This window comes from Oncorhynchus mykiss, chromosome 11 (assembly GCF_013265735.2).
Source record: "Oncorhynchus mykiss isolate Arlee chromosome 11, USDA_OmykA_1.1, whole genome shotgun sequence".
NCBI lineage: Eukaryota > Metazoa > Chordata > Actinopteri > Salmoniformes > Salmonidae > Oncorhynchus > Oncorhynchus mykiss.
Window position 1 is genome coordinate 22,932,019 of NC_048575.1, and position 16,301 is coordinate 22,948,319.

Genomic DNA, 16,301 nt, shown 5'->3' on the forward strand with positions numbered 1-16,301 from the left:
TGGAAATGTGGCATAGTCGCCTAAGGGAGGACAAGCTTGAGCTAGCTGTTTTTAGTACAAGAAGGGAGAATTACTTAGATAATAGGAGCGCGAACAGAGGAATATACAACACAAATATTGCTCATAGTAGCTTGCGTTCAATAATACTTGTCATCAAACAATAATATGTTGGCACTAGTTTTGGATCCACATAAGCATCTTTTATTTTATTTTATTTCACCTTTATTTAACCTGGTAGGCCAGTTGAGAACAAGTTCTCATTTGCAACTGCGATCTGGCCAAGATAAAGCAAAGCAGTGGGACAAAAACAACAACACAGAGGTACACATAAACAAACTTACAGTCAATAACACAATAGAAAAATCTATGTACAGTGTGTGCAAATGTAGAAGAGTAGGGAGGTAAGGCAATAAATAGGCCACAGAGGCGAAATAATTACAATTTACCATTAACACTGGAGTGATAGATGTGCAGATGATGATGTGCAAGTAGAGATACTGGGGTGAAAAAGAGCAAGAGGATAAATAACAATATGGGGATGTGGTAGCTGGATGTGCTATTTACAGATTGGGTGTGTACAGGTACAGTGATCGGTAAGCTGCTCTGACAGCTGATGCTTAAAGTTAGAGAGGGAGATATAAGACTCCAGCTTCAGTGATTTTGGCAATTCGTTCCAGTCATTGGCAGTAGAGAACTGTAAGGAAAGATGACCAAAGTAAATGTTGGCTTTTGGGATGACTCGTGAAATATACTTGCTGGAGTGGGTGCTACAGGTGGGTGTGGCTATGGTGACCAGTGAGCTGAGATAAGGCGGGGCATTACCTAGCAAAGACTTATAGATGACCTGGAGCCAGTGGGTTTGGTGACGAATATGTAGTGAGGGCCAGCCAACGAGAGCATACAGGTCGCAGTTGTGGGTAGTATATGGGGCTTTGGTTACAAAACGGATATCACTGTGATAGACTACATCCAGTTTGCTGAGTAACGTGTTGGAGGCTATTCTGTAAATGATATCAATGAAGTCAAGTATCAGTAGGATAGTCAGTTTTATGAGGGTATGTTTGGCAGCATGGGTGAAGGAGGCTTTGTTTCAAAATAGGAAGCAGATTCTAGATTAACTTTGGATTGGAGATGCTTAATGTGAGTCTAGAAGGAGAGTTTACAGTCTAACCAGACACCTAGGTATTTGTACTTGTCCAAGTCAGAACCGTCCAGAGTAGTGAAACTAGTCTGGCGGACGGGCTCAGGCAACAATCGGTTGAAGAGCATGCATTTAGCTTTACTAGCATTTAAAAGCAATTGGAGGCCACGGAAGGAGTGTTGTATGGCATTGAAGCTTGTTTGGAGGTTTGTTAACACAGTGTCCATAGAAGGGCCAGATGTATACCGAATGGTGTCGTCTGCGTAGAGGTGGACCAGAGAATCACCAGCAGCAAGAGTGACATCATTGATATACACAGAGAAAAGAGTCAGCCCGAGATTTGAACCCTGTGGCACCCCCACAGAGACTGCCAGTGGTCCGGACAACAGGCCCTCCAATTTGACACACTGAACCTATCTGAGAAGTAGTTGGTGAACCAGGCAAGCAGTCATTTGAGAAACCAAGGCTAGTGAGTCTGCCAGTAAGAGTGCGTTGATTGACAGAGTCGAAAGCCTTGGCCAGGTCGATGAAGATGGCTGCACAGTACTGTCTTTTATCGATTGCAGTTATGATATCGTTTAGGACCTTGAGCGTGGCTGAGCTGCACCCATTACCAGCTTGGAAACCAGACTGCATAGTGGAAAAGGTACGGTGGGATTCGAAATGGTCAGTGATCTGTTTGTTAACTTGGCTTTCGAAGATTTTAGAAAGGCATGGCAGGATGGATATAGGTGTATAACAGTTTGGGTCTAGAGTGTCTCCCCCTTTGAAGAGGGGGATGGCCGCGGCAGCTTTCCAATCTTTGGGGATCTCAGACGATATGAAAGAGAGGTTGAACAGGCTAGTAATAGGGGCTGCAACAATTTTGGTGGATCATTTTAGAAAGAGAGAGTCCGGATTGTCTAACCTAGCTGATTTGTAGGGATCCAGATTTTTCAGCTCTTTCAGAACATCAGCTGTGTGAATTCGGGTGAAGGAGAAGTGTGGGGGCTTGGACAAGTTGCTGCAGGGGGTGCTGAGCTGTTGGCCGGGGTAGGGGTAGCCAGGTGGAAAGCATGGCCAGCCGTAGACAAATTATTATTGAAATTAGCGATTATCGTAGATTTATCAGTGGTGACAGTGTTTCCTAGCCTCTGCGCAGTGGGCAGCTGGGAGGAGGTGCTCATATTCTCCATGGACTTTACAGTGTCCCAAAACGTTTTGGAATTAGTGCTACAGGAAGCAAATTGTTGTTTGAAAAAGCTAGCCTTAGCTTTCCTAACTGACTGAGTATATTCGTTCCTAACTTCCCTGAAGAGTTGCATATCGCAGGGGCTATTCGATGCAAATGCAGAACGCCACAGGATGTTTTTGTGCTGGTTAAGGGCAGTCAAGTCTGGGGTGAAACAAGGGCTATATCTGTTCTTAGTTCTGCATTTTTTGAATGGGGCATTCTTATTTAAGATGGCGAGGAAAGCACTTCTAAAGAGCAACCAGGCATCCTCTACCGACAGGATGAGGTCAATATCCATCCAGGATACCCAGACCAGGTCAATTAGAAAGGCCTGCTAACTGAAGTGTTTTAGGGAGAGTTTGACAGTGATGAGGGGTGGTCATTTGACCGCGGACCCATTACGCACGCAGGCAATGAGGCAGTGATTGCTGATATCCTGGTGGAAGACAGTAGAGGTGTATTTAGAAGGCAAGTTGGTCAGGATGATATCTAAGAGGGTGCCCATGTTTACGGATTTAGGGTTGTACCTGGAAGGTTCCTTAATAATTTGTGTGAGATTGAGTGCATCTAGTGTCACGCCCTGGCCATACAGAGGATTTTTATTCTCTATTTTGGTTAGGCCAGCGAGTATTCACAGGCCTGTGTGCTCGGTGCCAGCGTCCCGCATTTGCCGGGTGGAAATTGGCATCCAGCCAGAACAGGGGGGGGGGGCAGCTATGCGGTCCAGAACCAAGTCTCCCTCCAGTCTGGATCTGCCAGAGCAGCCCTCCTGTCCGGAGCTGCCAGAGTCACCCTCCTGTCCGGAGCTGCCAGAGCCGCCCTCCTGTCCGGAGCTGCCAGAGCCGCCCTCCTGTCCGGAGCTGCCAGAGCCACCCGTCAGTCCGGAGCTGCCAGAGCCGCCCGTCAGTCCAGAGGAGCCAGAGCCACCCGTCAGTCCAGAGGCGCCACCTAAGTGGGCCAAGACTGAGGTGGAGCAGGGTCCACGTCCCACACCCGAGCCGCCGCTGTAAAGAAGGCCCACCCGGACCCTCCCCTTTAGAGTGAGGTTTTGTGGCCAGAGTCCTTACCTTTGGTGGGGGGTACTGTCTCTGGCCATAGAGAGGCTTTTTATTCTCTATTTTGGTTAGACCAGGGTGTGACTAGGGTGGGCATTCTATGTTCTTTTTTCTATGTTTTTGTATTTCTTTGTTTTTGGCCGGGTATGGTTCTCAATTAGGGACAGCTGTCTGTCGTTGTCTCTGATTGAGAACCATACTTAGGTAGCTCTTGCCCACATGGGTTTTGTGGGTAGTTGCTTTCTGTTTTTGTGTCTGCACCAGACAGTACTGTTTCAGTTGTTCTCTTTGTTGTTTTGTCATTCAGTGTTCTGTTCTATTAAATAATGATGAACACGTACTCACCTTCTTCCACCAACAGCCGTTACACTTAGATTGTAGGATGGCTCGGTGTTAAGCATATCCCAGTTTAGGTCACCAAACAGTACAAACACTGAAGATAGATGGGGGCAATCAATTCACATATGTGAATAGGTGTCCAGGGTGTCCAGGGCACAGCTGGGGGCTGAATGGGGTCTATAACAAGCGGCAACAGTGAGAGACTTGTTTTTGGAAAGGTGGATTAAAAGTAGAAGCTCGAATTGTTTGGGCACAGACCTGGATAGTATGACAGAACTCTGCAGGCTATCTCTGCAGTAGTTTGCAACTCGGCCCCCTTTGGCAGTTCTATCTTGTTGGAAGATGTTATAGTTAGGGATGGAAATGTCAGGATTTTTGGTCGCCTTCCTAAGCCATGATTCAGACACGGCTAAGACATCAGGGTTGGCAGAGTGTGCTAAAGCATCTGTAAACTGATTGTTCCTAGTTGGCATAGAACAGGTAGAACTGGGGAACGAGTAATGCCATCGGGGGTACACCAAATAAAGATGTGATTCACATTTTTATAATAAATAAATTGTATTTAAAAAATAAAAACAAATCTTCAAATTTTCAAACAGTCCATTTATATTTTCCTACAGGGCTTCACATTTGGGTGATGTTTTTTCTCACCTGAGTAGCCTCGTATCACTGCCAAAAATAAAATTAAACCATCTAGTGTTCAGCGAAATAACAACACAATGTCAAATACAGGTAGCCTAGTCAAATAATTAACATCCAATAACATTAACCGTTACTCTCTCACAGGGATTCCACTAACGGTCAGTATGTAGCCAAACGCAGCTGCTGCTCATTCTGTTTGCTCGAAAATGTATAAATGGTTAAAAAATGTAAGGCCCACATCCATAGAGACACATACCAGCTCTACTGGTAGTACTGCTAGTACCAGCAGTACTCCACCTGCAGCTGTCGACGACACAAGTTGTTCTGCTTCCACAAGCACATCCAATGCTAACATCAGTAATTCTACATTTGTTGTTAGCCCAGCTAGTTGTGAATCTGATGCAGCCAAAGAGCATGCCCCCTTAATGCCCCCTTACCCAGGAAAGCACAGAACAACAAACAGGGATGTTGGTCCATCGAAGATGAGAACCACATTGATTTGATTTGGTGTTTGCTTACATTGGGAGTAGTGCCTTTCCTCAGCCACAGGGTGTTATTTGTGCAAAAGTACTATCTCACAACTCGATGAAACCTTCACTCTTTTTATTTATTTATTTATTTGTATTTCACCATTATTTAACCAGGTAGGCTAGTTGAGAACAAGTTCTCATTTACAACTGCGACCTGGCCAAGATAAAGCATAGCAGTGTGAACAGACAGCAACACAGTTACACATGGAGTAAACAATAAAGAAGTCAATAACACAGTAGAAAAAAAAATGTAATAAATAAAAAATTGTCTATATACATTGTGTGCAAAAGGCAGGCGAATAATTACAATTTAGCAGATTAACACTGGAGTGATAAATGATCAGATGGTCATGTGCAGGTAGAGATACTGGTGTGCAAAAGAGCAGAAAAGTAAATAAATAAAAACAGTATGGGGATGAGGTAGGTAAATTGGGTGGGCTATTTACCGATGGACTATGTACAGCTGCAGTGATCGGTTAGCTGCTCAGATAGCAGATGTTTAAAGTTGGTGAGGGAGATAAAAGTCTCCAACTTCAACGATTTTTGCATTTCGTTCCAGTCACAGGCAGCAGAGAACTGGAAGGAAAAGCGGCCAAATTAGGTGTTGGCTTTAGGGATGATCAGTGAGATACACCTGCTGGAGCGCGTGCTACGGGTGGGTGTTGCCATCGTGACCAGTGAACTGAGATAAGGCGGAGCTTTACCTAGCATGGACTTTTAGATGATCTAGAGCCAGTGGGTCTAGCGACGAATATGTAGCGAGGGCCAGCCGACTAGAGCATACAGGTCGCAGTGGTGGGTGGTATAAGGTGCTTTAGCAACAAAGAGGATGGCACTGTGATAAACAGCATCCAGTTTGCTGACTCTTGCGAAGACATTTAGAAACAAAACATGCCAATTTGAAAAATAAGCCACAGGAGTTTTTTGAGCGAGAATTCAGATGACTTTCGAGTAGTAAGACATGTATAAAAGCAACATATAGAATTAATAAGAAGGGGCTAGAAGCATCTTATATGGTGAGCTACTAAGTGGCTACGTCAGGCAAGCCCCATACTATTGTGGAGGACTTCATTCTTCCTGCTGCCGCGGATATGGCTGGGACAATACTGGGGAAAAAGGCCAAAAGAACTATACAGACAATGCCTTCATCAAACAACACTGTTTCACGACGCATCAGTGACATGGCAGGAGATGTTTGGAAACAATTACTTCTTCGCATACAAGCCAGTGAATTCTATGCATTACAGCTGGATGAGTCAACAGACATGGCGGGCCTGGTACAGTTCCTGGTATACGTCCGTTACGTTTATGGGGGTCAATTAAGGAAGACATCCTCTTCTGCAAACCACTGGAAATCAGGACAACAGGAGAGGATATTTTAAAGTACTGGACAGCTTTGTGACATCAAATGGACTTTGGTGGTCAAGACGTGTTGGTATCTGTGCTGATGGAGCAAAAGCCATGACAGGGAGACATGGTGGAGTGGTACCACGCGTGCAAACAGTGCTCCCGACGCCACTTAGGTACACTGCAGCATCCACGAGAGGCTCTTGCTGCCAAAGGAAAGACGTTTTGGACACTACAGTAAAAATGGTTAACTTTGTTAAAGCAAGGCCCCTGAACTTTCGTGTATTTTCTGTACTACGCAATGATATGGGCAGCGACCATGTAACGCTTTTACAACATACAGAAGTGCGCTGGTTATCAAGGGGCAAGGTACTGACACGTTTTTTTTAATTGAGAGACGAGCTTAAAGTTTTCTTTACTGACCATAATTTTCACTTGTCTGATCGCTTGCATGATGACGAGTTTCTCACACGACTGGCCAATCTGGGTGATGTTTATTCTCGCCTGAATGATCTGAATCTAGGATTACAGGAACTCCCAGCAAATATGTTCAATGTGTGGGACAAAATTGAGGCTATGATTAAGAAATTGGAGCTCTTTTTTGTCTGCATTAACAAGGACAACACACAGGTCTTTCCATCATTGTATGATTTTTTGTGTGCAAATGAAGTCAAGCTTACATACAAAATGTCAAATGTGATATAGCAAAGCACCTGATTGAGTTGGGTGCGCAATTACTCAGGTACTTTCGCTAAACAGATGACACAACAACTGGATTTCTTATCCCTTATCCCTGCCTCCAATCCACTTACCGATATCTGAACAAGATAGCCTCATTGAAATTGCAACAAGCGGTTCTGTGAAAATTGAATTTAATCAGAAGCCACTGCCAGATTTCTGGATTGGGCTGTGCTCAGTGTATCCTGCCTTGGTAAATCACACTGTTAAGACACTGATGCAATTTTTGCAACCACGTACCTATGTGAGAGTGTATTCTAGGCCCTCACTAGCATGAAAAGTAAATACAGGCACAGACTGTGTGTGGAAAATGGCTTAAGACTGAGACTCTCTCCAATACAACCCAACCTTGCAGAGTTATGTGCATCCTTTCAAGCACACGCTTCTCATTAACCTGTGGTGTGTTATTCACAATTTTCAATTAACAAATCAAGTTTTATATGTATAGAGCAAAATGATTGATTATTATTATATTATTATTTGTGCCCTGGTCCTATAAGAGCTCTTTGTCACTCCCCACGAGCTGGGTTGTGACAGAAACTCTTTATGTTTAATAAATGGATCATATAGCGTGTGTGTGGCAGGCTTACAATGATGGCAAAAAACAACATTTGAGAGTACTCTGATCCTGGTGCTAGAGGCAGTACGCAGCTGGAGGTTGAATATTTGAAGGGGTATGGGACTATAAAAAGTTTGGGAACCACTGGCCTAGAAAATAACAAAAAAGCCAAATCATGTTCTTGAAATTGTATATTTTCTTACTTGCCTCTTGACACGTACTGAACACTGACTATACCAAACATCAGGAACGCTTTTTTGCCCTCAGAGCAGCCTCAATTCGTAGGGGCATGGACTCCACAAGCTGTCGGAAGAGTTCCACAGGGAAGCTGACCCATGTTGACTCCAATGATTCCCACAGTTGTGTCAAGTTGGCTGGATGTCCTTTGCGTGGCGTTTTATCCCCCCCGGGATAAAAAAATACAATAAAAATAAAAACATTATGTCCGTTGAGCGTGAAAAACCCAGCAGCGTTGCAGGTCTTGACACAAACCGGTACATTTTGGCACTTACTACCGTATCCCGTTCAAAGACACCTCTATCTTGTCCATACACCCCCTCATTGGCACACATACACAATCCATGTCTCAATTGTCTCAAGGCTTAAAAATTTTTTTTTAACCTGTTTCCTCCCCTTCATCTACACTGACTGAAGTGGATTTAACAAGTTTCAATAAGGGATCATAGCTTTCACCTGGTCAGTCTATGTCATGGAAAGAACACGTTCTTAATGTTTTAATGTTTGGTAGGCTTATCCAATGGAAATATGGATAGGCCTACCAAGTGGCACTACACTAAACTAGCACTTGACTTGAATATGTTTAAAACTGTGGTCTTCAGATAATTCATCTTCCAAAATAACACTGACCAGTTTAAGAAGAGCTATTGTACTGAGTGTGCCAGCATTTCCCAGCACCAACACATCACAAAATGTTTATGCATGACCATTTTCATTATCTGTCTCTGGTTCTTTCGCTGTCTGTCTTTCTCTCTCTCCCTCTCTCTCTCTCTCTCTCTCTCTCTCTCTCTCTCTGTCTCTCTCTCTCGTTCTCTCTATATATCTCTATCCCTCTCCCTCTTTATCCCTGTCTCCCTGTCTCCCCTCCTCAGGGACACACAGAGAGACTTTTTGGCATTCTCAATTAACCGAATCACCTCTCATTTGGGTGTCTGAGTAACAAGTCGAACATTAAGGAATTAAACCTTCCAGTTACAGCAATTAGCAGGTGCATTTATGATTTCTCAATTGGCATCCTGACGCACCTGCATATTAAAGACATGGAAATAGTCCTGATTATTATTAATGGGATGCATAGAGAGGCATGCAGGTGGTCACACAGGCCCTGAAATACAACTGATCTGATTAGAAGATGAGAAGACGCAAGCATCTCTTTTAGTATCTGAGAGGATCAGATGTCCTCATGGAGAGAGGAGTTAAATGATCAAATTAAATTATGTTTGGAATTGTATTAGGGTACCTTACCCATTCTACCCAAAGTCCGGACTATTTACATTGACACCCTCCCCCCTTTGTTTTTATACTGCTGCCACCCGCTGTTTATTATCTATGCGTAGTTACTTTAACCCTACTTACATGTACATATTTATCAGGATAAAGGTAAGACTCAGATGCAGACCGTGTCAAAGTAACAATGTTTATTACAGCAACAGGGGCAAAGGTACAGGATGGCACGCAGGCTCAGGGTCGGGTCAGTCAGAGGTCGGCAATCCAGAGGTGGGGCAAAGGTACAGGACGGCAGGCAGGCTCAGGGGCAGGCAGAGTGGTCAGTCGTCAGGACAGGCAAGGGTCAAAACCAGGAGGATGAGAAAAGAGAGACTGTGGAAAAGCAGGCGCTGATACAAAAAGCATTGGTTGACTCGACAAACAAGACGAACTGGCCCAGACAGACAGAAAACACAGGTATAAATACCCAGATGATAAGTGGGGGAGATGGGCGACACCCGGAGGGGGTGGAGACAAGCACAAGGACAGGTGAAACAGATCAGGGCGTGACAATATTACATCGACTAACCTGTGCCCCCGCACATTGACTCAGGACCGGTACCCCCTGTACGTATATAGCCTCCTTATTGTTCTTTTATTGTGTTACTTTTTATTTAGTAAATATTTTATTAACTATATTTCTTGAACTGCATTGTTGGTTTTTTTTTTTTTATTTTTTATTTTACCTTTATTTAACCAGGCAAGTCAGTTAAGAACAAATTCTTATTTTCAATGACGGCCTGGGAACAGTGGGTTAACTGCCTGTTCAGGGGCAGAACGACAGATTTGTACCTTGTCAGCTCGGGGGTTTGAACTCGCAACCTTCCGGTTACTAGTCCAACGCTCTAACCACTAGGCTACCCTGCCGCCCCAGGGCTTGTAAGTAAGAATTTCACGGTAAGGTCTACCTGTTGTATTCGGAGCATGTGACAAATATCATTTGATTTGATTTATTATCACTGTATCCTGCTCCACTTGTTACGTCTTCCATTTAATCGAACAACAATCATTCACTGCAACATTTCAAGCACAGTAGTAATTTTTCTCCAAAAAGTGTTGTTTGCCCATGAAATCTATTGGTGGTTGGATTCATACAAAATTGAAACACTGATCTATTCTAGCAACCCTCCAGCCTGAATTTTAATTAAACTGTCTTTAGTGACCGGTCTTGATTGAGAAGCCAAGGGCCAAACTCTTCAATATGCTTCCAATGTTTCTCTGTGAGGGAATCAGAGTATTTGGCATTGTGATATCTGGACTGAGGACGACACCAGAGACCAACCATGGGAGCCAAGCTGGACTGCATCTATCTGTGTAAATCATGTGTAAACATTGCTGGATTGATGCTGAGGGAAAAAACACTCTGTGCCAATGAGTATAGTCTGTGAACATGTCTCACAGAAATGGGTTTTATACATTTGTGCTTGCTCCATTGTGCTTGCCCACGCACTCAAGGACACACGCATTGAGCAAAAACAATCGCAACATTTTAAATAGATGGGATTATCCAAGGCGAGTTCCAAATACACGGATACGAATATGAGTGAAGTCAAACCAAATTCACAATTTGTTCTGTAAAATGGCCACTGACTCCTCCTGCACTGACATAGGGAGTTATCTTAGCTCAGGATTGCCTGTGATTGCAGTGTTTAGTGTGGCTTACAGAGGTCGCTGCCCCAATCTCCCCATTCTTAGTGCATAATAGGTACTTCTCCAGGCCCGGCCTGCCCTCTGTCTGGTCTGCCATGCCTTGTGCCTGGCTTCACTCCCCAGGCTCTGAGAGTATCCAATTTCCCCTGGCTGGGAGGGACTCTCTGCCTCAGAGCCCCACAGCCACAGCAGCACTATTGCTTCGCCCCATCTGTGAAGTGTCTTTGGGTTACATTTAATCGCCTCACGGATCCCTTACTTTTTAACCCTGCCACCCTCACCAGAATCACACGGACACATCCCACCACAGCACACCTGCTGACATGGGATACCTGAAGAGTCATCTTTCATCAAGGAGGATGCATGCACCTGCTGCTTAGTTTACGTGTCACGGCCGGGGCCATATGTGAGTGTATTTGAAGCAGAAAGGCAGCATTCGGAACTTGTACACACCTCATCAGTGGTTTCCTCAAATGGAACAATCGTGTGAGAGTTGTAAAGACAATAAAAAATGACAACAGGACGGAGAGGGGGTAAACAAAAACAATGATGCATCAATCGGGACCCGGGTTTAATAGTTTGGATCGTCACTTAGCTGTGTCTCTGTCTGTCTGTCTGTGCCGGTAGAGGTGATAGGCCACTGGAGACAGGAGACAGCTTGCAGCTCTCGGTTTCACCTCATTTTCATAATCATAAGGCATTCTGGAGCTGCAGCTGTGCCAATATTGTGCGATGGGTCACATCAGGGGAAAACATGATTCTATTACTCTGTAAGTGTCCAGGCATAGTCTCCTTCTGGCAGACACAGGATGGGATGGGCCTCTAAAAGGGAGGCTGGAGAATTACAAAAAATTTGATCAAATTTAGAAATATGGACCCAATTCCATTTCCCTCTTCACTCTGTCTGTACGTTTCAGCATACGGCTACACAGATAACAAACGACTGTCATAAAAAATGTTACAGAAAAAGGATTGCATTGAGGGCAGCAAATGAAACTGGAAGTTAGATATACCGTATATTTGAAATTAATTTTAAATGTAGTCCAAAGATTATATAAAATGTATTATTTTGTGTCCGCCTCCCATACAAAACCGTTCATGGACAGCTGTTGAAGCATTCAGACTGACTTGTCTGCTACCAAAGAGCATTCGCCCTGGTTCGGCCACTCGTCCAACATACGAGTCCTAAACCCAGAACCAAATCGAGCAGCTGTCTGTGTGTGAAGTTGTCCTTCAACTCAGCATAACAGTTTCAGCAGCAACACCACTACGTTAATATTTAATCACACATGACCTTGAGGTTAGTCCCATTATGGTCTATTCATTAGATTTGACCGATGTCAAATACAACCCGACACCCCCTATTCACCGCCAAAGCAAACCATAATGAAAGCAAATAGAGAAAATACAGCAAATACTAGGAAAGAATCAACTTTTTTTTTCAGTCTGTTTTCAGTATTTGCCTTCCTCATGTCTAAAGTGCTTTATGTCTCTACTACTTTGTTCTTTTCAAAATAATCAGGGACATCTAAAAAACGGTATGCCATTTAGGGTCAAATACGACTTTGGAAAATAATTTACTTGTCATGTCATCTAAAGTCACAGGTTGAGTGCTGCACTCAAGCGTTCGTAGACAGCACACCATGCACCATTAGTGGTTGGACTACCGTACACCCTGAAAGGCCTTGAATCATCTCTGTAGATATATTTTTCACATTTGGCACCTTTTATCTCACAAAACAGCATATGGAACAGAGGAGCTAAATTTGAGTTAATAGACATATAACATCAAACACATAATCTGTACACACATCCGCTATAATACTCTACATAAAAATGTCAAATAAATGTAATCCTTAAGAGTCTACTGAAGAACCCAATCGTCAATCTAAGTCACGTCATAAAAATATCCCCATCAAAATCCGTCAGTTTAAGCTAGAGATGTCAGGTTTTTTGCATGGACCGCTTCTCAATCCACCGCATCCGCGTATTTGTCGGCCTTCCGCACCTGTCAGACCACGAGACCCGAACATTGGTCTTCTCACAAAAACATCTGTAGCGTCCGAACGGTTTGGTCTACAAACTGTTGAACACTCTACAGTATGGAAAGGGGAGACTCTCACGAACACAATTGTGTTTTTCTCTACGACTCGTCTGAAATCAGTAAAGTTTATGTGCCAACTTCTGTCTGGAGGTAAAGCACAGTAATAAGCTTCGTACAACTAACCAGTAACCTAGATACGTAGGACCATATCACATAGTGCTGGCAATACCCTCTGCAAAGACAGACAGCACAAGAAAGATGTTTCCAATATAGCAACAAATTGGAAATAGAGTAGGGAAGAATACTGAAGTTTATACCTGGGCTATCAACACATTGATTCATTTCAGCTGGACTGACATGGCAGGGCACAGCTTTACAGACTCCTGGGGGACTTAGAGAACATGTATGCAGAAAATTGGAAATCAATACAGGTTTCTCACTAGCAAAAGCAGTGCTATTTTAGCTACAGGAGTGAGAGCATGCTACTAGAGTTCCTAGAGTCATGGTCGTCCGTATTGGCGCCATGACGATATGGCCAGGGCGATGCCTCTCTATTGACACGGAAAATAGTACTACGGTGTCACAGGCTACTTGGATGCTCCAAATGCAGTACAAACATATGTGTTTTGTCTGGCAACATGCTATGCTATGTAGAAAAGGAAATTCAGTGTTTAATTAAAATATCCTTTTTGGAGCTCCCTCAAGGAAAACAGGCAAGAAGTTGAAGCAACCATCTCCAAGCAAATAGACGTTCTGATAAGGTGACTTCTGTAAATAGACTGAGATCTTTTCTGGAAGACTGGCATCTGTGCCACCTGGGTTAGGAAGGTACCGGGCCAGTTTTGGTGTAGGCCTCTGTGTTCCCCTCAGGGTGAAAATCTTTCAGTTTGAGGCCCTGTCAGAATGGGATGTCTAGTGCATACTAAACACACCCTGTCATTCTGAGTGAAAACTCCAAAGGACAAAGAGCGAAATAAAAATGTCAAGCTGGAGGGTCACAGAAAACATGACAGCAAATACTCTCTTTAGCACAGAGCTTCACTCTCACATGATGATTAATAAATGGGTTCTTTGACCCCTCAGAAACATTTGGATATTCAGACAGGATGACATTTTACTATCCTGCACATTATCATGACATAGATCGATGACATTAAATCTCTGTTGAAATGCTTCGGTATCAACGTGGTATTCTAACATCACTTCATTGTCCTTAAAGGGTGCATTTCTGGCAACAACTTCAATCAAGAACATTCAAAAGGCCTTGTAACAACAGTTAATGTAATGATGTCTGCTGTGTGTACAGCTTTTCTCAACTATAACAGCTATCAGACGTCCTCAAAAATGTAATCCACTGCTATACAAAAACTAATTGTTTGTTTTATCACATCAGACTGGTTTGTTTCTACCCCCTTGCTAATAAGAGTATGACTTATCCCACTGCGGTCTGCAGGATGTCAGTTTAGCTTTTATTTTCCTGAGCACAGCCTGGCTGATAAACAGTGGTGATTTGGTGAGTGTTTGACAGTTTGCTTATTTCCCTTCTGCTCAGAGGGCTCTCATCAGCTAATTTCAACATGGCAGGCAGTGGAAGTTAAACTAAGTGTTTGGGGAAATGTCATTTTTAATTAAATCCCAGGTCCTTTCAGATAAGCAGTTAGGCATTAATTTCACCTAGGGCGTGAAGTTGTATAGAGCCAGAGTAGCATGACGTATGTCTATCAAGACTAATGATATGCATAAACTCTGTACACCCCCTCCCTCTGGTATGACAAAGAACTCCTAATGATATGTCTGTCATGTTTCTAAAAACATTCTGACAGTGTATTACGCATATCATTAGTTATGAATAGCGTACATGCCAATAGATAAAATATATACACTCCCCATACTTATTTATTTAAACTTTTAATTTGGCTCTACACTCCAGCATTTGGGATGTGAGATCAAATGTTGTATATAAGGCAACAGTACAGAACCTTTTGAAGGTATTTTCATACATACCTGTTTCCCTGTTTAGAAATGAATGCACTTTATGTACGGTGCCTAGAGAAATTATCCACACCCCTTGACATTTTCCACATTTCTATGTGTTACAGCCTAAATTTGAAATGGTTTGCATTTAGATTTTTTTGTCACTAGCCTACACAAAATACCACAAAGTCGAAGTGAAATTATATCTTAGATTTTCTTACAAACTAATTTAAAAAAGAAATATCTTGAGTCAATAAGTATTCAAACCAGTTCGTTCATATGACAAGCCTAAAAAAGTTCAGGAGTAAAAATGTGCTTAACAAGTCAAATAATGTGTTGCATAGACCCCCTTTGTGTGTAATAACAGTGTTTCGCAGGATTTCCTATGACTGCAGCCCACACATAAAATAATTTCTAAGGTCCCTTGGTCAAGCAGTGAATTTCAGACAGTTTCAACCACAATAACTAGGGAGGTTTTACAATGCCTTACAATGAAGGGCACTTATTGGTAGATTAAAGGGGGGGGGGGGGGTATATCCTATTGAGCATGGTGAATTACACTTTGGATGGTTTATCAACACCCAGTCACTACAAAGATACAGGTAATCCTGTTGCGCTGGGTGGAACAGGGGAACCAAGAGCAGACTCCAACGAGGAGACTGGGATGAAGAAACCAAGGTATTTATTGAACCCCAGGGGGGAGATGGAGTGCAGGTCAGGGGAAGATAGGGCAGGTTGCTGGAAACCAGGAGCGGAGGCTGAAGCGAGAGGGGTTGAGACAGGGTAAGCATGTCCGGAGGGGAATCCAAGAGGGTAGTAGAGTGGGGAATCCAGGACAGAGGAGCAGGATGACAAGATGTGGCACAGGAGACAGGGACCAGAGACAGAGTGGGCAGAACTGTAGTGGAGAGGAAAACAGCATCAGTCAAGGAAACCAGGCACAGCAGGATCTGAATAGTAACAAATGGCTAGACCATGGACAGAGACTACGATCCGGCAGCGTGGAAGTGGCAGGGCTGAGTATTTGTAGAGGTCTTGATTATGGAACAGGTTGCAGCTGGTGGGGATCTGCTCTGACTCCAGCACACCTGTCTCCGCCCACACAATCACACACACACAGAGAGAGGGAGAGGGAGAGGGAAAGAGTACTGGGGGAGCGGCAGGTCAATGAACTAAAATAAAACTGCGAAGAATATAGCAAAGAAACAAACTATATTTCCTGAATACAAAGTGTTATGTTTGGTGCAAATCCAACACAACAAATCACTGAGTACCGCTCTTCATATTTTCAAGCATGGTGGTGGCTGCCTTATGTTATGGGTTGCATGTCATTGGCAAGGACTATAGAGTTTTTTTTAGAACAAAAAGAAACAGAATAGAGTAAAGCACAGGCAAAATCCAACAGACACTGGGAGACAAATTCACCTTTCAGATGGGCAATAACCTAAAACACAAGGACTGGAGTTTATTACCAATATGACATTGAATGTTCCTGAGTGGTCTAGTTACAGTTTTGACTTAAATCGGTTAGAAAATCTATGGCAAGACTTGAAAATGTCTGTCTAG